This window comes from Rhincodon typus, chromosome 8 (assembly GCF_021869965.1).
Source record: "Rhincodon typus isolate 14 chromosome 8, sRhiTyp1.1, whole genome shotgun sequence".
Lineage (NCBI taxonomy): Eukaryota > Metazoa > Chordata > Chondrichthyes > Orectolobiformes > Rhincodontidae > Rhincodon > Rhincodon typus.
The window spans coordinates 21,147,576-21,170,393 of NC_063339.1; the positions used below are offsets into that span (position 1 = coordinate 21,147,576).

The 22,818-nt window shown below is 39.3% G+C and overlaps 2 long non-coding RNA genes across 2 annotated transcripts in view; one reads left to right on the top strand and one right to left on the bottom strand.

The window, feature by feature from the left end:
• LOC125483687 overlaps positions 1–5,499 on the top strand; it is a 29,101-nt gene extending 23,602 nt beyond the window's left edge. Inside the window, exon 3 of the long non-coding RNA XR_007262636.1 lies at positions 1,245–5,499. This is a non-coding gene — a long non-coding RNA (uncharacterized LOC125483687). The remainder of the gene's footprint in view (positions 1–1,244) is intronic.
• LOC125483688 overlaps positions 1–22,818 on the bottom strand; it is a 227,389-nt gene that overhangs the window by 75,362 nt on the left and 129,209 nt on the right. The window contains exon 2 of the long non-coding RNA XR_007262637.1: positions 6,253–6,360. This is a non-coding gene — a long non-coding RNA (uncharacterized LOC125483688). The remainder of the gene's footprint in view (positions 1–6,252; positions 6,361–22,818) is intronic.

A 22,818-nucleotide genomic window follows, 5' to 3' on the forward strand; every position in this document is an offset into this window, starting at 1 on the left:
CTACTTCTGTTGGATTTCTCATTTTCAGTGAGAAAATATGATATTCGGTCTTCTTTTATTTTTGTTCAAGTTGTTTCAATGTAGAAAAATGCCTCCCATAAGACTCAAAACAAATGAAAGTAAACGATTCATGCAAGAAATCTTTTTTGTCCAGCTGTGGATACTGATTGAATATCTTGAGGAAGGCATTTACAATTTATCGACTTGTGTTTAAAGCAGTACCATTGGATTCTGCAGAGTAAAGGGATATTTGCGAAAAAAATGTTATCCAGAGAAATTGTACCTAAGCTACAAATGTAGTTTTGATTTTAAAAAGAAAAGGAATGAACTGTAGAGAAATGCAAAATCATTAATCTGTGATTTGCAATATCTCTGGCATATTTTTGGATTCCTCTTTATGAAATATTTTCAACTTAATTGGAAGCTTTTGTATAACTAGTGGGAAATTGAATAAAATTTCTATTCTCAAGGATATTGCAGATGTTTTCTAATACACGTGGTCTCCACCCAGACTAATCAAAGCCACCACATGGAGCCAAGGCCAAGTGTGTAACCAATGTGCCAAAATCATTATCTAAAAGAGCAGTAAAGTGTTTTATCTCCAGGGAGGAGGGTGAGTCAGCTTGGCACAATCTTGCATAGCTTAGTTGGTGGTTTCGTGTTGTACACACACTTATCAAAGTGATGGATGTCGATACTGGGGAATGGAATACTTTTCTTGTTTACAGGCATCCAGTGCCAGAAATGAGCACTCTTGGGTCATGTGCAGGACAGCCAGATGCAGACTTAAAAAATCCAATTTACTTTTTCCCAACTTCAGAACACTAGATAGTTCGTCAGCATGATTTTTCATTTCGTGCATTTCCTATATCCTCCATCTGTATGACCTCCTTGACGACAGAAAATGTTTCTTTCTCACAGTGCTTTTGAAGTCTTGTGAGGGTGAGGAAGTGTTAGTCTGGGGCAAGGATGATAGATATGTGTTCAAGCCCTTCCATTCTGCTGGTGGTAATGCAAACCCTTAATTACTGACTGAAGCTTGTATGTGGGTTTGTGTAATCAGTCTTCATTATTCACACACACGCTGCCTCAGGGTCTCTAAGGGAAAACAGAACGTTGATCCCTATTTTAGGGGCATCCCTTAAAAACATCTGGGAAAACTAAGCTCTTGTGCAACGACATATTTTGCAAAATATAATCATTTGTGATTTTTACATGCTTTGATATGTACTTGCTTTTCACAGTGGCTGATGATGATTGAAACAGACAAGAGACATTGTCCCACCTCCTGATAACTCGTGGTAGTTTATATTTTGAAAAGTTATTGGAGTGTAGAAATGCCACAGGAAAGATACCAGAATTGCATTTAGTCCCAGAAGACAACCAGGCGTTTTGAAAATATTAAAATGATAAACATGCAAAGACTGAAAATCTGAACCAAAAATAGAAAAAAGATGCAAGAAGACAGCAGGTTCATCAACATCTGCTGGAAGAAAAGACAATTTAATATTATGCAAATACAACTGAAAACATAGGATTGCTGCAAGTCATGTCTGGTTTGCTGATTTGACTTCCCTTCAAGTGGAACACTGCACATGGCATGCTAAGTTACCATAGAGTATTCCCTACTGCAGTGTCATCTTTTGAATGTTGCTTGATATGAGAAGCCTTAGAGTTTAAACACTCTTCAGATGGATTTCCTAAAGATGGTGGTTCTCAATCCGGATCATCGCACAGTTGGCTGCATTCACTTACATGATTGCTCCTGCTTAAGGTCATGTATAATTACTCATGAAAGTGCTCTACCTGGATTCATGCCGCTGGGAGAAACCTTGCTACTAGTGGTAAGATCTTTAGCACTGCTGCAACTACTTAAAGGGTTGTAGTAATCCCTAAAAGGCCAGCTTTCTTTTAGAAACCCTACATTCCCTTCATTCTTATTTATTTTCCTCACCCCTCCCCTTCATTGGCATCCATTTCTCCTCTTGGACTAAAGAAGAGTTGTAATAAAATGGGAGAGAGAATGAATGGGAAATGAACAGCACCGAACAATAACACATAATTGTGTGCTTGGTCTCAGGCTATTGACAAAACTGACAAGGAACACTTTTTATGCAGGCCAAAGTGCCCGAGGAGATGATAGTGCGTCTTCAGTTTGAAACCTGACTGGTGTTATGGGTGTAGTGTTCTCACAATGGTGTTAAGTAGGGAGTTCCAGGAGATGTGCCAATGTGGCATCGAGGAAGAATTGACAGTGTTACATTTCCTCGTCAGGATGGTGAAAAACTTGGATTGTAAATTGGAGATAATAGTGATAATGCTCCTTTCATTCATCATGGTGGAGGAGGTATCAGAAGACAGAGGTGCTACTGAAATAAATTTGAGTTGTTTCAAACTGTTACATACTTTTGTTTTCATCAATCTCATATCAAATGAAGAAGTGAACATCCGTCCAAGGTATCATAGGATCAGGAGGTGTGAACTTTCGCTCTGTCAGAGTATTACCACTTTTGATTTGGTAAGTGATGTGTTTAAGCCTCAGTCCAGTTGTCCCAGCAAGTTGATTTGACAGTCTATGCCATGGAGCACTGGGTTGGCATCCAAAGGGATCTAGTGGCTAATAGCCATTGAAATAGCCTCCTTCCACTGTCATCACAGCAAAAGTCAGAGCTCTCTCCTCTAACCACCAAGCTGATATCAAATGGGATACACATGTCTGATGGAATATTATGAATACAATTCCCCAACTTCCAATATAACTGCTTGTTATAGTAAGTGGTAAGGGCTTTTATTAAAGCACACAATTTGAAGGATAACTGTTGGATGCAATGAGTGGAGAGATGAGTCTTCCTGTGGCTTGAGAGAGAGAAGCAAAGATGGAGGAGAAAAACAACTTAAGTCATCTGAGTATCTTATTTCTTGTGGGTAATTAACTGTACTTGTATGGAGTATATCAATAACATGGAGCTAAATTTTATCAAATATCAGCAAAATGTCAATTTCAGGGAGTTTTGTGGAGTGTTCCTGTCCATAAGCTTTAGCCCGTCTTACGCAATTCTCTCTTCAACTTATTGTGCTTGCTCCATGCTTCTATGGTGCTCAATTCGTACTACTTTGCGCCAACTAGTGTCAGAAGCAATCACCGCTGCCGGGGCCATGATGGGATTTTATCACCAGCAGCATATTTAAGAGCCAACTGTGCACAAGATCAATCATTGTCAGCCATAATTAGTCCTTCACAGCGAACATAGAAGGAGGGAAATAAGAAAAAAGGCAAGCTTCGGAGGGAACTGATGTGGCACGGGTGGCACGGGTGACACTTGATTACAAGCTCAATGAATTGCTATTCCACATCATCACCTATCTCATCTGCTGCCATATCAACTGCAATTAAAAGAATCAAGTTATACAGGCTACTGGTCTCCAATGCCATATCATGTTAGAACCCTGCCTAGAGAAGTGTTATTCTTTGCCCAATGCTCAACATAGCATAACATCTTCTCATTGAACAATGTTCATTGTTCGTGTTTTGGAAAGCCTTCCAACAATTGAAAACATTGACTTTTATCGAACGTCTGAAAAAAATGAATGAAATAAAGGCTGCATTTCCATCTGGGAATAAACTGAGGATTTCTTTTGGTGCAATAACGAATTTACAATCAATTTACATAATTGAGCTCAGATCTGTTGGAACCAAGTGTCAATTAAGTCCTGTCTGGCTTGTTGTGCCCAATGTTCTCCACCCTGTTATGATGAAGGTGATGTCACTCCAGAGCTGCCATTCTCCCAAATCGTCAGTGTCTCGAAAATTCCCTTTTTGCCTGCTCTAGTTGCGCAGAGCACATTATGCAAGGAGTATATGACCCATTCTGAATTGTATTGCAGGAACCACCAGACTGAGTCAAACTTCAGGATCTCACCTTTAGGAACCCTATCATCTGCTCTATGATGACTATAGTGGAAGAATGGAATGCATTGTATCTACCTTTGGCCTCAGTTGAGGGTTGCATGATGGAGCTAACATTTGTACTTGAAGTGGATAGCCATTCTATCTGCGTAACCATCCTCATAAGGCATCTGGACCTTGAAATGAGCAGGAACCTCAGAGATTTCAAGAATATAGGCATCATTGCAAATTTCAATGATTCAGTACCAATGATCACAGGTGACTTGAACATTGATGGAATATAAACATTTTCTGTTGCACAAGTTGACCACATCATGATTTGACATGTGTGCAGTCTATAGTGCCCTGCATCTGGGGGAAGCCAAATCTGTTGGCCAACCTACCACCCAGGCTGCAACACTGACCTCGTCACAGGGAAATAAGATGAAAAGGTGTGATCAGTGTTGCATCAGTAATAGTCTTGAAACATTTGTGGGTCAAGGGTTGTGAGATCCCACAGAGGGCTCCAATGGATTCTTGGAAACAGCCTGTTGCATAAACATTTAGCACAGCTCTCACCTGATGGATACCAGGGTAGGATATCACCTATGTCTTCAGGTCATAGGTCCTTCTTCAGCAGATGGGACCGTTTTGTGACAATGTCCTGGGACATCCTTGTCTGTGACAGCAATGTGCCTTGCTCATCTGGAGGAACTGCTGTCCGAGACAATAGATGCTGGGACTCCTGTACATCCTCCACCTCCTGAGGAAATTTCACCTGAGATCTCTTCAAAAGGAGGTTGTATGGCAACCACTGGAGGTTGCTGCTGTTCTTGGGCTTGCAAACACACTTACTGCCCCACAATATCTCTGCAACTTTGTCGCAAATGATGCCAGTGAAGATAACCCTGCTCTGGCTAGATCCTCTGGTTATGATTTCAAGGAATCTATCTGGGAAGTATCAGAAATAGGACAGGTTCTTAGTCGTGTGAGGAGGCAGCAGTTACTAGACCATCATTTGTGTGTCATGCATAGTCCTAGATATGGTGGGACATGAGATCTCTGTCAAGGAGGATCATGGAATACCTGTATATGGACCTTTGACATAGCACCCTTTATTCTGACAAATGCAGCACAAGTCTCGTTGGAAAAAAAACAGTAGGAGATTGTAAATGCAGTAGGATGTCTGAAACTTTGTTGCCACACCCACTCCCTATTAACACCACAGAGGCAGTGTTATATATTACAGCGTATTGGCAAACACGTGCCATTTAAGGTGAGAGCAAATCAGCTCTGCGCTTTTGTGCAACCTATGAGAACTTTCATTGACCTTGTGAATTGCGGCCCTCGGGTCCCAGAAATAATTATGATCAATTTTTAATGACTAACAACATGGTGAATATTGCTTATGATTTCACAATAATCCCCTGACTGTCTGCATGCGAGCTGCAGGACTGACCATGGCTCACTGCCTGTACAGTGATGATATGGAACCTCTGACACTGGACAACGCAAGCAGCCAAATTTCCATGCCCAAACTATTGGAAAGAGTAAACATGTTGCTTTGGACTGACTGTGGCAGGACCACTTAACTGGTGACAGTCCCTCTTGACTTGATGGAGGACTATTCCCTTAGACCTTCCAATATAGTATGTGATTCAAGCACACTTAGTATATTTGCCATGTAAGGCTCTGCCACATGCTGTTAAGTGCGACATTGAGGTATGGTGCAGTACAGTAGCATATCCAACACCTTGAATGATCAGTGCTGACATTCACAACAAGCTGACTGGCTTTATCTGTACAATAAAGGGCAAGGCAAGACCAAGCTATAAGCTCTGAATGAAGCATAGTAGTTTGGGTTAGCAAAAAGGCAGAGCATGGCACAGTAGAGATCCTGTGAGCATCCAAGTTAGCATGAAGTGAAACAGTGCAAAGAAGGCAAGTGAAAAACCTTGAGTTATAGGTGTGCTCCAAATTGTAGCATTGAAGTGGATAACTCTATTGTAAGTGAGTCAAAGATGTACCGTGATAACATGGCGAGACAGGTGCATGCCTGATGTCAACCTACCTGAGTAGTAGCTACAGGCTACCCCTGGAGAATGCCCTGAGATGTTGGGAAATATTGGCCAAAATGGAGGCCTGAGAAGGAACCAGAAATCCGGAGTCCTTTCATTTTGAGAATAGTCATCATCTAGTTTTTTTTCTCCTGTATATGAATGAGGAGAGACTAGCTAATAATCAGAAGTTGATGCATGCAAATAGGCTCCTTGCAGATCACTAACAATCTTCTCAACTCACTATTCAAAACCTAGGTGGAAAATCAAACATTTTTACTCAACGTCAAGTATTGTTTTAAATATTACCTTTTTTTTTCAACTAACTTGCCAGTGTCTACGTCATTCAGTGCCTAGAAAATGTCAGTCCATGTTTTCAGATTGGAGGATTGTCACACAATCATTTCTTCAGCACCCCTGCAGATTGACCAAAGTACCATTAAGGAAAGTGAAGATTGATATTCACAGAAATATTAGCATTTAAGATCAATGTCACATATTTCCAGCGATGCAGCTGGTATTAATTTGTTTACATAAAAACAATGAAAATGAAACACTATCCTATTGTATTACTTACAGTAAATATAATAACTTTCCTCTCCTGTATTCCATCCACTTTACAACTTCATTGCTGGGTGATTAGCTGCAGGTTTCACAGCTCTCCCTACATTATAAGTTTGATTTAAGTAGCAGCTTTTAGTCAAAGTGACTACTCAACTCTCTTAGGGTCTAATCACATATGGAGTTCAAATGAATACCAATGTTATAGGATCATTGCCAAATTAACTTTCACTATCTCAACACGCTGGTTCTGACACCCAGTATGAAATTTAATATCAATCTGTAGGCCCCGCTGTACCCTGAATATTGCCCCTTGACAGCTGGGTTTTGCTCAATAGTCGTATTTTTAACATATAATACAACAAGGTTTCTCCATGGCAAGATTGTCTGAAATCCTGAAACATAACACCAATGGAGTGCACTCCTTGGAGGTTCTTCTGATCAGCTGGAACAAATTTGTTGGAACTGCATCCTCCCTTCATCCTTAATCTCTCCAAAATTATGATTTCCCATCAGTTTCATCATCCGGATGAATCTACACTGCACATTTTCTGACTTAAAAACCCTTTTTATAATGAGATAACGAGAAGGGCAATCAATGCTGTAGTGTAAGATTTATTTGAATTATTTTTTATCTGACTGGAATGTCAATCCTTTAACTATGTCTTATTTTTAACTTATTCTTTAAAAGCTGTAATGTAAGTAATGCAACTACTTTTCTTTTTATTCCTATTTTGTATCTATGATTTGTACTGAGATACTTGTACCTAAGATGGTGCCATAAGAGGTGACATTGTAAAACTTTTCACTATATTCTTGTACTGCAATACTTCAGTACAAGTTACAGTAAAGGATTTTCTATTCTACTTTATTTGCTATCTGTGACCTAGGCAACATTTTGAACAAATATGCCAACTGAATATTGCTCATGCACAGACTGTGCAAGATCAGGAACAAAAACAAAGTTGCTGGAAAAGCTCAGCAGGTCTGGCAGCATCTGTGGAGGAGAAAACAGAGTTAACGTTTCGGGTCCGGTGACCCTTCCTCAGAACTGTAAATATTGCTCATGCACAGACTGTGCAAGATCAGCCTAGTTAGAAAAATTCCACATTACGCACTATCAACCGGGATTATTTAGTAGCCCAAATGAAGAGCTTGCAAGTATCCACAACATGTTACGCGATGGCAGTGATATTCCAACTGGTAAAAAATTCCAACTGGTAAAAAATTCCAAACAATGAAATTTCTTGGCATTTTGTTTCAGAATAGTGATACAGATAGAAAGACAGGAGTAATCTACATCACTATAGAGTTCCAAATCATACTTGTGTTATTATGTGATAGAACTTGGCTAGTACCCAAGTAGAAACCTTAAAGAGGAACCATTCTGCTTGCAATGAAGGATCTTTAAGCCTTTGACTCAGAGAGGTAGTAACAAGATATTGAGTGAAGAGGAACTATCTGTCTTCTTTATTGTAGTTGGCATGTGACCTAAGGGGAATATTAGAAAGTATGTACCTTCAAATAGTAAAAGAATACATTACTGGACTCTTGCAGGGAGAACAGCTAAGTTAGTGAGGGAAAAAAAGAGAGCTGCAGGCTTCCGTGTCTCTGTCTTAACCTAGGGCGCAATATTCCTCCCATGAGACTGTTGTCAATTCATGCAATGAAGTGTTGCTTATGAAGGAGGTGGATTTGTTTGAAGTTTCTCTTGAAGGAGCATCATTATATTATGAATTGACAGCTTCCAACGAGCACAGCCCTGACTCAACACTCATAACAGCCTAACCATAAAATTCCTTATGATACACTCACTGTATGCAGGCACCAGCTTCTACAGTGTTATACGTTTCCTGAATGTCTCAAGTACAAAGAACTGCCAACAGATTCACAATGGCTAGTGATTGCTACTATAACAGCTGATTTATAAAAGGGGATTTTGCTAATGGATGCAATTCTGATCAAGTTTCAAATGTGAAATCCAGACCATGGCCATTGCCTCCCTGTACAAAGTTTTGTCTGCTATTAAACTTGGTTCATCTGGTGTTTGCTAACCAAAAGAACATATGCACCAAGTATAGAGACATGCTTCATTTCTTATATGTTTACAAATGAAAAACACAAAACAGATAGTAAGATGTAAAGGCCAAAAATCCTGTTAACATTGGATGCTGGTTCAATGTGAGTCATTAGATGTTTTAGGCATTATAAGACAGTGTATATGTTGGACAGTTCTCCAGACACTCAGTTCCTGCATAAAGTAATAGATGAAAGAAAGGCCTTTCTCCATACTTAAAGGGCTGTAAAGGTACCATGTGAAACAATATTCTGAATGTTAGTAGGTCTGAGCAAATTTCTCTCATGCGGCCTGCAAATTTCTCCCTCAGCCATTTTCAGGTTTCCACTTCAGGTGACATTATTGACTCATACTATCACCTCCATCCTTTCTACAAAAAAAAGTCTGCTATTTCAGAATCATCTGAAGAAATGGGAGCATATGGAGCGCTGTGAGATTGGCCATTAAGACTACTGTTGGAGAATAAAATCATAAGGCCTCAAAATGCATAACTGTTTGCTGTCGGAGCCTCTCAATTTGTCTCATCGTAAGGTGCCAATGTTAATTGCATTGACCACTGCCAGCTTCCTCAGGTGCCCAATAATGGCATAGCAAAAAAATAATGTGAGCAAGGAAGGTTGAGAACATCTTGCCTGACTGAACTTCCATCCTAGCTTTTTTATGCATATGCAAACAGGAAATCCTTGCTGTGGGAAATGCTCTGGAATTCCTAGGTCTACGCAAATGGACTGGAGCTTATTTGTTAAAGACATTTCTTATTCTTCCAATTGGAAAATAGGCATTGCCTTGTGGTGATACTGTGATTGTAATGTTTATAGCAGGGATTATAATTCTTTTAAAGTATATTCATCTACTATTGTCTGATTAAAGCAATATGCTGGAGCCATTATTTCAAATGAACATATCTCAATGAAGCACCACAACTTTGGTGGAAAATTCAGTAACTCAACATCAAGATTTTCTTGAGAGGATTAGAATAAAGCTGCTCTGGTGGTCTGTTATGGAGATCAGTTTTAGATCAATATTCTTCATCCCTCGACCTTCACTGGGATGAAGTCTAAAATCACCCTGCCCATTTCCTCCTTGAGCTCATCTTTTGTAGGCCCTCAACTTGTGAATTTCTTTACGTCCCTCAGTCTTCTTTCCATTTTTCTTGCACCTGTAGGCATTTACAACAATTCGTTGCCACTGCCTGCTATCTGTTGATTTACCTCAGTTTTTTTTTAAATGTTTCTTTATCTTTGGCAGTATCCTACCTTAGGCCTTCACTTCAGTTCCCTAAATAAAAAACAACCTTATAAGTTTGAGCATGAACCAATTAATTAAATCACACTTCCAACATTTGCAGTTTATTGGTGCAAATAAAGAATTTATGCTGTGCAGCTGTGCTTTTATTGGGCTTAAAGCTTTGATCTTTGGGAGTTGAAAAATGCTGCCCCTGCCCCTTTACATTGAAGTCTAATATGTTGCAGCGAGTTGCACATGTGTGCAAGGTCACCTGCTCTCAGTCAATGACTGTTCAATTAATTGTGCTGGCAGAAATGTGATAGTGGTTTTGCAAACTTCAAAAAGCACTGCGAATATTAGAAACACCAAAATCTAGCTCCAAGTAAGGCATACCTTTCTGGAAACAATATTTCTATCATTTTCAAATATCACGTATATTTTGAGTTTTGTTCTCCTAAAATCCCCACTTCCACACAATAAATAAAAACAAAAGACCAAGTAGCTATTGTATATCAACTGATATGTATTTACTAATTGAGACAAGATTGTGATAGAGCAGTTCCATAAATGTAACTGGAATGTATATGTAGGTATTATTCTTTCAACTTAAGTAATTCAAGTCAAATATCTTTTAAGAGACTGGTGTCTGTTGTAGTTTTGACTTTAACTTCTATTCATTGACACTGAAATATAAATGTAGCAGGATTTTAGCATCCATAATTTAATGCAATATAAATGAAACACATATAGCTGGAAACTGAGCCTGTTTTTAATAAAAAAAATGTTTGTCTGCATTTGTTTTGCATCTTTCCTCTTAAAATTAGTCAGAGCCAACATGCCACCTTTACCTATTTTTGCTGTCAGGCTTGCTTTGAGGATATGAGAAAGGTTGTTGTGGGCAAAGCTGGCTTCAATTTTTCTCTCATAGAAAAATGGTGGTTCAGTGGTAGCACTGCTGCCTCACAGCACCAGGGACCCGGGTTCAATTTCAGCCTCGGGCTACTGTCTGTGTGGAGTTTGCACATTCTCCCCGTGCCTGTGTGGGTTTTCTCCGGGTGCTCTGGTTTCCTCCCACAGTCCAAAGATGTGCAGGCTGGGTGGATTGGTCATGCTAAATTGCCCATAGTGTTCAGGGATGTGTAGATTAGGTGGGTTATAGGGGGATGAGTCTGGGTGGGATACTCTGAGGTTTGGTGTGTACTTGTTGGGCTGAAGGGCCTGTTTCCACACTGTACGGATTCTATTCTAACAGAAGCAGGAGGAGGCTTTTTAGATCATGGGCTGGTCTGTGGCTTCAAGTGTAGCTTGATGAACTATTCATACATCTCTTGATACCAATTCAAAAGTATCAAACTCAGTTTTGAGTAGGTTCAACAACTGGATCTCCACAACCCCCTGTTGTAAAGCATCTCAAAAATGTACAAACCCACTGAGTGAAGAGGTTTCTCCTCATCTTGGTTGTAAATGTTCCCATAGTGAGTAGATTCCGATAATAGCGTAGTTAATTGCAATCATCCATGGTCAGACTATCACAAGTCAAGACTCCTTCAAGACCGTCATTCGAACCATGTGCTCTACCACTTAGAAGAGCAAAGACAACAGATGTATGCAAACACCACCAGGTGTATATTCTCTTTCAAGTCATACACCATCCCAATTTGGAAATATAATCACTGTTGCTTCATAGTCACCGGATCAAAATCTTGAAACTGATTTCCCAGCAGCACTTTGTGGGTGCAAGAAGACTGCTCATCAACACTTTCTTCAGGCCAATTAGGGTTGGGTAATAAATGTTGATGAAATCTATTAATACAGGGACTGCAACAGGGGACCTTTGTGAGGCACAACCATGATCCAAATACTAACAAGATATTGCACAAAGCAAAGAAATACAAGTTTGAGATTTCTGAAAATAAAATCAGGATATTGGTATGTCAGCTCATTGGACTTCCACTGTATAAGCTGCTGCTCATAATGAAGGTTGCTATCATTGGTTTTAACAAGATATAGTTTATTGCATGTTGGTCACTAATTACAGGCTATATTGATACATTGATATGGTAGGAATTACTATAGAGACTTAAAGGAGGATCAGATATTAAATCTCACTACTTTGAGATTCCAAACTGTTCTGCTCACAAGTCCATATGACATTGTCATAGTGCATGTGGCAGTCCACAAGATTAAGTCTTTCAACACAACACAACCATAAGCTTTTTTCCCTCATTATTAATATTATACATTTGTGCACTATTAATATAAATAAATTTAGCAAGATCCCATCGCCCCATATATGTCTGACTTTAAAAATTCAAGTGATCTAGAAGTTTCACAAATTTTGCAGAACGTGCTGTTTTTGGACAACAACTGGTAATTTGCAGGGTCAAAGAACGTTGACTTTGATTCTCTTTCTGACATTCTGAGGTCAGAAGTCAGACGACACCAGGTTATAGTCCAACAGGTGTTGCATGATCTTCTTTCTCACTTCACCTGACAAAGGGGCAAATCTCCAAAAGCTTGTCATTTCAAATAAACCTGTTGGACTATAACCTGGTATCATCTGATTACTGCCCTTGTTCACCCCAGTCCAACGCCGGCACTTCCACATCATGGCTACCATCAACACCACAAACTGCTAGCTCAAATTGGAGAGGATCTTTAAGAAGATCAGGAATATTGACACAGACATCAAGGTTCTGCAGAGATGCAAAAAGCAGAGAAGATCCCAAAAAGACTAATCTTTGATCACTCTGCTCACTGATCTCTCTGCCTATAAGTTCTATGCCTGTGTGCTTCCCTCTCGCTTTGCCTGAAGAAGGAGCAGTGCTCTGAAAGCTTGTGATTTCAAATAAACCTATTGAACTATAACCTGGTGTCAGTGGACTTCTGACCTTGTCCACCCCAGTCCAACACCGGCACCTCTACATCATGACACGCTGAGGTCTGTAGGTATTGGTAAACTGGCTCTTCCATCCCTTGGAGTTCTTACCTGGAAAATGTCTTCTGTGCTGGAACAGGCCATTTCTCATGTTCACTTCCTAAGTTCTGCTATTTGAAGCTTACTTCTGACTTGAAATAATCTATATCACAGTTACTGAAAACTTTCTTGGGAAGATAAGCATGTCAAAGATTCTGCTTGAACTTGCTTCATCCAAATCACCTCAGCATTTAAGATCAGACGTCAATCTTTCATAGCCATTTGTTCACTGGGTTGTACTCTAAGTTGCAGTCTGGCATGCAGTTCATTGGCTATCTAATCTTGTTGTCTCTTACTGCCTAAACACTCTTTAATGTTGGTAACAATGGAAAGCATTTGTGCCAATTCAATATAATTACAGGTTCCCATCTCATTGACAGTATGAAACAAAATTCTTATATTGACATAGCTATGGTGGCTGAGTGGTTACTTCTGCTGCCTCATAGTGCCAGGAATGCAGGTTCAATTCCAGTCTCAGGTGCCTGTCAGTGTGGAGTTTGCCCATTCTCCTTGTGTCTGTATGGCTTTCCTCTGGGTACTGTGGATTCCTCCCACAATCCAAAGACATGCATGGGGGTTTGGCTATGCTAAATTGTCTGTAGTGTCCGGGCATGTGCAAGCGAGGTGGGTTAGCCATGGTAAATTTGGCTTTGCGGGGATAGGATGGGGAACCGTGTCGAGGTAAGATGCTCTTTGGAATGTTGGTGGGCTGAATGTTTTTTTTCTGCCTGTAGGAATTCAATTCCACAATAATCTCAATGAATTCTGTTTTATATTAGAATTCTGTTCTATATTAGAGAGTTGTTTGTGGCATACATTTAATATCAAGTGCAATGTCTTTTGAACCATGTAGTTGTGCTTTTGTCAGCTGTGGACTTTTTTTTAACCATTGTTCATAATCTGATAATACAGTAAATCTTTTCCACTGTCTAACTTGAAATGTGTAAGATGCTGATTGATGTAAAAACCTTATAGTAAGGTTTAGATCACTTATGTCCCCAAAAATACTTTAGTCTTTTGTTGTAGATTGTTCTGTCTTCTTAGCTTCTTTGCGGTAGCTATTTGCATTCTTACTTTTCCAAAATTGTGATTCCCTTTTGCAATTGGACTGGAATTGCAGGCAGGTGATGAGATTGGGGTGTTATATAAAATCAGGATTTCATCAGTAACTGGTAAGGTATAATACTGCTCTCTATTGGTCCAATTAATGGCTATTTAAGGGCCTTCTCTGGCTGCCACTTTCCTGGCTGTGAGCTCGAACCTGGGGGAAAATCTCTCCTGTTTGAATACCCCCCCTGCACAAAGGAAAGCTCCACTGAGTTCTGAGGGAGAGTCACTGGACCTGAAACGTTAACTCTGATTTCTCTTCACTGAGGCTGCCAGACCTGCTGAGCTTTTCCAGCAACTTCTGTTTTTGTTTCTGAAGACTCCACTTTGGTTGTTTCCATTTGTACTCCCACCCCATCCTGGATTCCTGATTGTTGATGCATCCACCCTCACTAGAATGCCTGGCTGGCTCTGGTGAACCTGACCTACTCATATCATAATCTTGTCTCCGTCATTGTTCCTTGTCAATGACTGACTGCAGTTCCTGTCATGGCCACCTTTGCTGGTAGCGCTGCTGGCACTGATAAGCTGCCCGCCACCTGAATGGCTGCCAGATCTTTGAGCTGGGAACTCCTCCCACATTTTAGTCAAAGCCATGACATCTGTACTTTGGCTGATATATATCCCTAACTGAGAGAAAGTAATCTAGAGTGACAACAGAAATTAAACTGAACTGCGGATATCAATACTGTCCTTTAAACTTAAGTAGCTCAAACCTAATGATTTTCAAGACACTGGTTTTTATAATAGTGTTGAACTTCACTTCAGTGTATTAACACTGGAAAATAATTATATGTACTTTTAGTAATCCATAATAAAATCTGTAAAATCCAATAATGTTTTCTTGGGGCATTGGAGGCAAAACTATGATCTAACTTTTCAGCCACTGAGTGGGTCCACCACATCCAGGAAAAGCTCCAGTTACTATTTCAGCCAGCAAAGACAAACAGAAATTACATGGTCGCAGAGATTATTTCATCAATTGTTTGGCTTATTTCAGGTAATCAAATGTAATTCCCTTTTAATGCTTGATTTTTCCAGTACCCATTGATGTCTAGAAAGTGAGATTTGTTTTTGGCAGAAGAACAGAATCGACTTTAGCAAATCATTGTCTACTTTCCATTGGGGCTAATGACTGATTAAACCCTTCATGTGTTTACATTTTTTCTCCTAACTGTCTGAAATGGCTCCACTTTAATATGTACTTGTGATTAATACATCCTATATTCTATTAACACCTTACCTGAAGAGAAGTTCTTCTATATTTATCCAATCTAGCACTGGGTTTTTGTCCTTTGTCACTGACTTGCCAACAGGTTAAAAAAAAACTTTCAAAGTTTACCCTGATGATCCATTTCATAATTTTGAACACTATGATTAGCTTCTCCCTGATCAGCTGCTGCTCCAGTAGATACAGGCCTAGTTTTAAATTTTTTACTTTTAAAACGCAGCAACAGCAACTTATATTTGTATAGCACGACTCAAGTATTCAAACATCCCATGATACTTCGCTGAAGCTGAAATAATTCCACAGAGGCTGGGTATCCTGTCACCACGTCATCTTTTATTTACACATACACTGTACTTGACACTAGTTCAGCTTCCTCAGAGCCAGCTGTCAGAGTGACGAGAACTCCTGACAGTCCTGTTTCTATCTGTTAGCCAGGTGTCCCTGATTGGACCAGGTTAACAGCCCCAATCATAGAACTCATATTCTTTAAAGTCTACCTGGCTGACCTTGTGACAATCATTACAGAAGCATTATTAAACAAAGTATGACACTACATCACCTACGAAGAGACTAGGTCATCCTCCAATACTACAATCATCTTTCTAAAGCAGGGGTGTAGAAACCTGCTACAGACTCCTTACTGTGTATTCATTCATCACCCATTTTATAGTTAAAAGTTACTGAAGAATTCCTGTTACAGATTACACATTGAACTATCTGGTATTCTTTGTTCTCTTTATTGTGTCTTTATATAATTTAAATCAATTTTGGTTTAAATAATTAATTTAATCTATCTCATAATCTTTAATAAAAATAATAAAGGTGGAGCCAGACCAGAGAATGAATCAACTTCAGAATTGTTTTGGCTAGTTGACAAATCTTTGATTTTCATTGAAATGCTTTGTGTTGCTTTCAGGAATTTATAGCTGTGTTGCAAGTCCCTAGATATTTTCAAACTCTTTAGTAGGGTGAAACATTTTTGTACCATATCCTCCTGTACATTTGGTCACTCTAATGATGACCCTTAACCCCACTGTATCTCCAGAGTACATTCACTAAGCTTGATATATGGTTTAGTTTCTGATAATAGTCTGAGGATGAAAAACAGAAAGTCTTTCTACTGGATCAATGCTATTCCTCTACCAGAACTGTTTTGAAAAAAGAGGCAAAACATCACAATGTCATACTGAATTTTAGTCTTTGAATAAAATACATATTTGTTAAAATTATGCGACTTTGTTTTGGCTGCTTCACAACTCATGCTTATTTTCAATTGTTGAGGAGGGTGATTCCTTTATTTGCCTTATTTACAAAATAGTTGTGAATATTTTTGACATTGGGTAATTATACATTATACAATCTGCCAGTTTTCATTGAGGTTAATAGAATTGAAAATCAGAAGGAATGTTTACATGCCATTGAATCAAATTTTCCTGTTTAACAATTGACAAAATTGCATGCACCCTGAAATCAAAGCTATCCCTATTCTTTTCTAGGCATGATTCAACTAGTCCTCTTCTTTATGGTCCTAATCAAAGGGACTTAGTTCAATACAGATAGTACCAATGCTTCAGATTAATTCTATTAGAAAAGAGAGTCTCATTCCTGCATTAATGGTGGTATAGTTCAGAAATGCAGTATACTCTGTCAGGAGTAGGTTTCTTGGAAAGCAGTTTTGCCAGTTTTAACAAGAATAGAATAGAATAGTCATTTATTGTCACGTCTGTTTTTTTACAAAAAAAACAGTAAAAAGTCTTTAAGTCACTGTATCATGGCATCTATATTAAGAACAGAAGGCATAGATTAAAAAAATTAAAAAGTAAAGACAAAGTCCATTTTAGTTCAATTCCCAGCTCCTGGGTTCAAAAGACAGTACCACCACAAGGCCACCAAGTTGAACTATTGGACTACCAGGCCAAAGACTCCGCAGAAGCCACTCGAAGGACCAATCTTGTCGCCAAAGCTGGCCACCCACAAAGCCAATCTGTGCTTGCACTGTTGTTGGCGCCGCCTTTCAGGGCAAAGACATTAAAGTGGAGGTCCCATCAGCTCACCGGGGAACCAACAGTGTTGTGATGAGGAAAAGCTGTTTCGAGAGGACAACGTACAATAACATTTGTTGCCACTTGCAGCATCTTGCTGTGTGCAGTCAATTGGCTGCATTATGATGAATGGTCGCACTTTACTCAAAATGTATATTGGCTGCAGAAGGTCTTGTAGTGCAGTGGTAGTGTCCCTACTTCCAGGCTAAAAGACCTCCATTAACTTGATATAAGTAATATAAGTGGTTAAAATAGTAGCTCTAACTCATCCTTTTTTAAAGTTAGGACTCCCTTCTGATAATATAGTAGAGGCAACTGAGAATACTTGACTTTCTTCTTCCTTTGACTAATCTTTTAGATACTTTTTTTCTAGACATATTATTCCCCTATTTCTACATTTTAAATGCATACTCTTTAATGTTAAATTGATTCTATTTGATTCCTCAATGTATTGTTTGCAACATGTGTTCCTTTCATACTGTCATCATATTTTTCAACAAATCTATATCCATGAATTTCATTTGTCTAAGTAGCCTCAACTCTCATCCGTGATCTTTTTCTCATATGTTTCACTTCTCTTCTTGACACTTTTGTGTCGACATATGTTTTTTTTTCACATTTCCTCACCTGGTGTTCAACTATTTTCCTAAATCTACAAATTAATGTTGGATCCAGCCAAGAGTTATGTGTATATAATGTATTGCCTGCCTTGGTAAAAGTTCCTTCCATCCTTGGAAAAATGCTTTCAACCATAGGCTTCCAGATGTTTCACAGTATTTCCTCCTAGCTTTCTTGAGTAAGAGTACTGAATTGTATATTTATATTGCTTAGGTTCCATTTGGTCATTTTGCGGAATTCCTTAGCTCAGTTAACTTACAGCAGTCTTCAGAATTGTTGCTATTTTGTCTTGACTTAAAACTTGCATATATTATGCTTTTAATTAATATTAACTGTAAGAGTTTGAAGCAGGTTGCATCGGTAAAACTCGCCTAGAGATATTTATTGATGTTTGACTCACTTGACGTCTAAAGACGGAATTCTAATTTTAACACTAAACAAGATAATAGCTGGCTGTCTTTCTCCAGATTAATACCCTGCCAATGAAATTGTATTCTCAGAAATTATCAATTTCAAAGACACATATTCTATCAATTTTGTTAGCAGGCCATTAACTACGGGGAGGTAAAACACAGGCTGTTTTTCATTGCAGAAGAAAGCTTGCACCTCTCAGTCAGTAGCACTATTGAACCTTCTGTGCCATATAAAGCAAGCACTTTCAATCCTTCTTACTTCGTTTAGAATATAACCATTAGAGCGCAGAGCACTCCATCAGAAATAATTCACAACTCATGACTATAACTGTCAGGATTATAGGAATGGCAATTTCTATTTCAAAAAAAAAGTTCATGTCAGTAAGGGTGGATGTTCTATAAAGATGTCTTTACCAGTGGAACATTCCTGAACTATTCCAGATGTTGTTCAGAGCAAGTTAACATAGTAGTAAGAAAAATACACTTCTAATGGTCTGCAAAACGTCTGCTCAGATTATGTTAGAATGTGCAATAAATACACAAGTGTGCACTCACAGAAGAACTGAAGCCCCTGACAGAGATTAAGTACAACAGCAATAACTGCCATGTAAGTTTGTTAGTTTGTGCATGGATCAACAGCCTCTCTTTTTGCCAGCTTTTATGTTGATTACTAGCTTTAGTTGGCGTAGAACCATTTATCTGATAAAGAAATTGGTAAATGAAGGGTGTGACATGCCAGAGCTCAGACCAGCAGTAGTCTGGAAGTGGGGAGGGTGACGAGTGAAGCAGAATATTAAGGCAAAACTGCAGGATCAGAAACATTAAAAAATGTCTGATTGATACCAGCAAACACTACTTTGTCTGTTTCTGTTTTCAAATCACTTGTCCCTTCTTTGAAATATTTTGTGTTGAATTAACTAGATGTCTGAAGCGTGAGATCAGAGCAAGGAGCCAATGAAGGAACGGAAAGTTTCCAATCAGTGTGCAGCAGTCAGACCACGCTGGAGATTAACTGCCGCTCGATGGAAGTGGGCTGTCGATTTGAATAATGAAAGTTTCACAAAGCAGGACCATCAGCATTTTGCTGTCTTTTTCTTAATAAAAGGATCCAACAAATACATCAGAGCACATGGATGTTACAACATAGAAATTGGTTGTGGTGTCCAGGAGTCCTTGTCAGCATTTACCTTCGTGAAAGTGATTGGTTTCATTCTCCCTTCCTTATCCATATCGTTCCTGTCATTTCTGATGATTTGTTAATTGTTGACTGATACTCAGAGTTCAAGTATTACTTATAAAATATCCACAAAGCATAGCACAAATTGTATCTACCCCAGGTCTTATCTCATGTCACAAGGAAAATAGATTAGTTCACTGGTTTGTCCAAGGACTTCTGTATGATTTGTTTCAATTCAACACTTTCACTGTGGCCACATTCACTTGGTCATAACCTCACCTCTGAATCGCGAGGTGCAAGTTCCACTCCAAGACTCAAGCATGAAAAGTCAAATCTGATACTCCAGTGTAACACTACACTGAGAGGTGCCATCTTTCAGATGAGACTTTAAACCAAGGTCCTAACCCCCTGCTCAGGTGGATGTAAATTAAATCTGACGGCACTCCATTCAAATAAAAATAGGAGAGTTTTCCCCAGTGTCTTGGTCATTATCTATCTATCCATTCATCAACATCACTTAAGCAGATTATTTGATCATTACCACATTGTTAACTGCCTTCATATTAACTGAAGTGTTGCTGGAATGTTATTCTGTGATGCTAAAGAAGCAGAAATAATGAATCAGAGTGAAATTGTGATGAGGATATTCCAAAACTCTGGTTATAGCGAAGGTATCAGACATTCCGCCGGCAGCATTGGAAAACCAATAGAAGGATGTCTGTAGTAAGCCAAAGGACCAGACTGGTACTCCTCATTAGCTGAATTTGTGTATACTTGCCCTGTCATCATGCCAGTCAATCAGAATGGAGGTAGGCCACACTACAGCGCAAACTCATAAGCAGGCTGGCATCTGTCGATGAGTGGACTACCAGATCGCAAAATCATAGAATCACAGAATTCTTATGGCAAAGAAGGAGTCCATTTGGTCCATCATGTCTGCATTGGTTCTATCACCTAGTGCTAATCTCTTTACTTTCCCCATATCCCTGCACATCATTTCTATCCAATAGTCATCTAATGCCTTATTTTAACTTGTATCCACCACATTTCCAGGCAGTGCATGCCATTCACTAACTATGCGTTGTGTGAAATCATTTTTTCTCACATAACCCAAGCTTCTTTTACACATCACATTATATCTATGCTCTCTTTTTACTTTTGCAAGTGGGAACTGCTTCTCCCTATCTACTCTACGACCCTGCTCGTGATTTTGAAAATTGGTATCAGATCTCCTCTCAGGCTTCTTCTCTCCAAGGAGAACAGTCGCGACTTCTTCAATCTTTCCTCATAATTGAAGTTCCCCATTCCTGGAATCATTCTTGTAAACCACTCTACTCGCTGTAATTCAATCCAAGGCACAGTACCTTCTGCATGATAAGTAGTGAGAAGGATACGACAGTTATGGCTGCAATTAAAGATATCAGGCTACAAAATAGTCTCACGTAAGTATTTATCAAGAGACATTTTTACTGCTGATGAAACGAAACTGTTCTACAGTCTTTTACCAGGTCATTATTTAATGTTTAAAGATGGAACATGTAATGGTGGAAAACAATGCAAGGAACATGTCAACATGGATAATACTGAAAAGGTCACTGCTTCTTGAGATAGGAAGATTCAAGATGCTTTGTGAATGTTGGGACATGAGGCATGCAGTTTGAGGCTAACAAAGATGCCTGGATGATCTCCAGCATATTTGATTTATGGATGAGGAAAGTGGATAAAATGTATTTTACTTATGAAGAAAAGGAAGATTATCACTCTTCATAATACTGGAGAGCCTAATGAATGTCTGCTCACTCACCTCTCTATTTCCCTAGTTGAAGATGTAAACACTGTAAAGATGCTCTGGGATTTCTCACTGGAGCATAAGAACATGGAAAACATGCACTGATGTCATGTTGGACTACACCGTAACTGTTGAAAGATAGCACACTAAATAGAAAAAGATGAATGGGTATTTCCAGAATTACCTGTTAATGATATTCACTACCTTTTATTGTAAAATACCAGGCCTTAAAGGTGTGGATAAATTGAGAGGTAAAGGCAATTTTTTCTCTGGTTTCAATCTTCTCCTCTCTAGAGATGGCACAAGAGGATGTTTAAACCTTGGAGAAATACTCACCACTTTATATGTCTACTAGTCAGGTTGTAGGTGGCTCCAAATACCCCAATGGAGGGGCAATCAGTGGCACAGATTAGGAGCAAAGAGATGGCCTCTCAATGTCACTTCCCACTACCTTGCATCTGACGCCCTTCAAAAACCTTTTCCCCACAACACCCAGGCCCCACCTTTTGAGAAGAGTATAAAATATATTTACCTTCTCATCGCTGGATTTCACAAAATTAGGCCTGAGCAGCAGACATTAGGATCCGGAAGCTGCCTGCCTCTAATGGACAGTAGCTATTGGTGTCCCAGGTCACCAGTATCAAGCTCTGTCATTCGTCGGTGCGGTGTAAAGACAACAATTTCTCCCTCAACGTCAGCAAAACAGAGGAGCTAGTCATCGACTTCAGGAAGTGGAGTGGAGGACACGCCCCTGTCTGTATCTTTGGTGCTGGGGTAGTCAAGAGCTTCCAGTTTCAACGTGTAAATGTCACTAACAATCTTTCCTGGTCGACCCACGTCAACACTACAGTCAAGAAAGCTCTCCAACACCTCTACTTCCTCAGTAGGCTGAGGAAGTTTGGTATGTCCACAAGCAGTCTTACCAATTTTTAGAGATATGCCACAGGATGCATCATATCCGGATGCATCATGGCTTGGTATGGCAACTGCTGTGCCCAAGGCCACAAGTAATTACAGAGAGTTGTGAACACAGCCCAGTCCATAACGAAAACCAGCCTTCCTTCCATTGACTCATCTACACTTCCAGCTGCCTCAGAAAAGTGGCCAACATAATCAAAGAACCCCCCACACCAATTATATTCTCTTCCACCCTCTTCGATTGGGCAGAAGATACCAAAGTTTGAAAACAAGTACCAATATATTCAAGAACAGTTTCTTCTCTACTGTTATCAGACTTATGAATGGACCTCTCATATGTGAGAGTTGATTTTTCTCTGTGCCTTCTTTGTAGCTGTAACACTATATTTTGCATTATGTTCTATTACCCTGATGTACTTGTGTAAGGTATGATTTATAAGGAGTAAATATCACTAACAATCTGTCCTGGTCGATCCATGTCAACGCTACAGTTAAGAAAGCTCTCCAATGCCTCTACTTCCTCAGAGGCTGAGGAAATTCAGCATGTCCACAATGACCCTGACCAATTTTTATAGATGCATGCAAAACAATACTTCTCATAGTATATTGTACATGTGACAATAATAGATCTTGAGACTCTTAATCTCACGGTCGTGAGTTCGAGCCCCACACATGGCATCTTCGTTTGTTGATTCCACACTCGGGCAACTGTGTGGAGTTTGCACATTCTCCCCATGT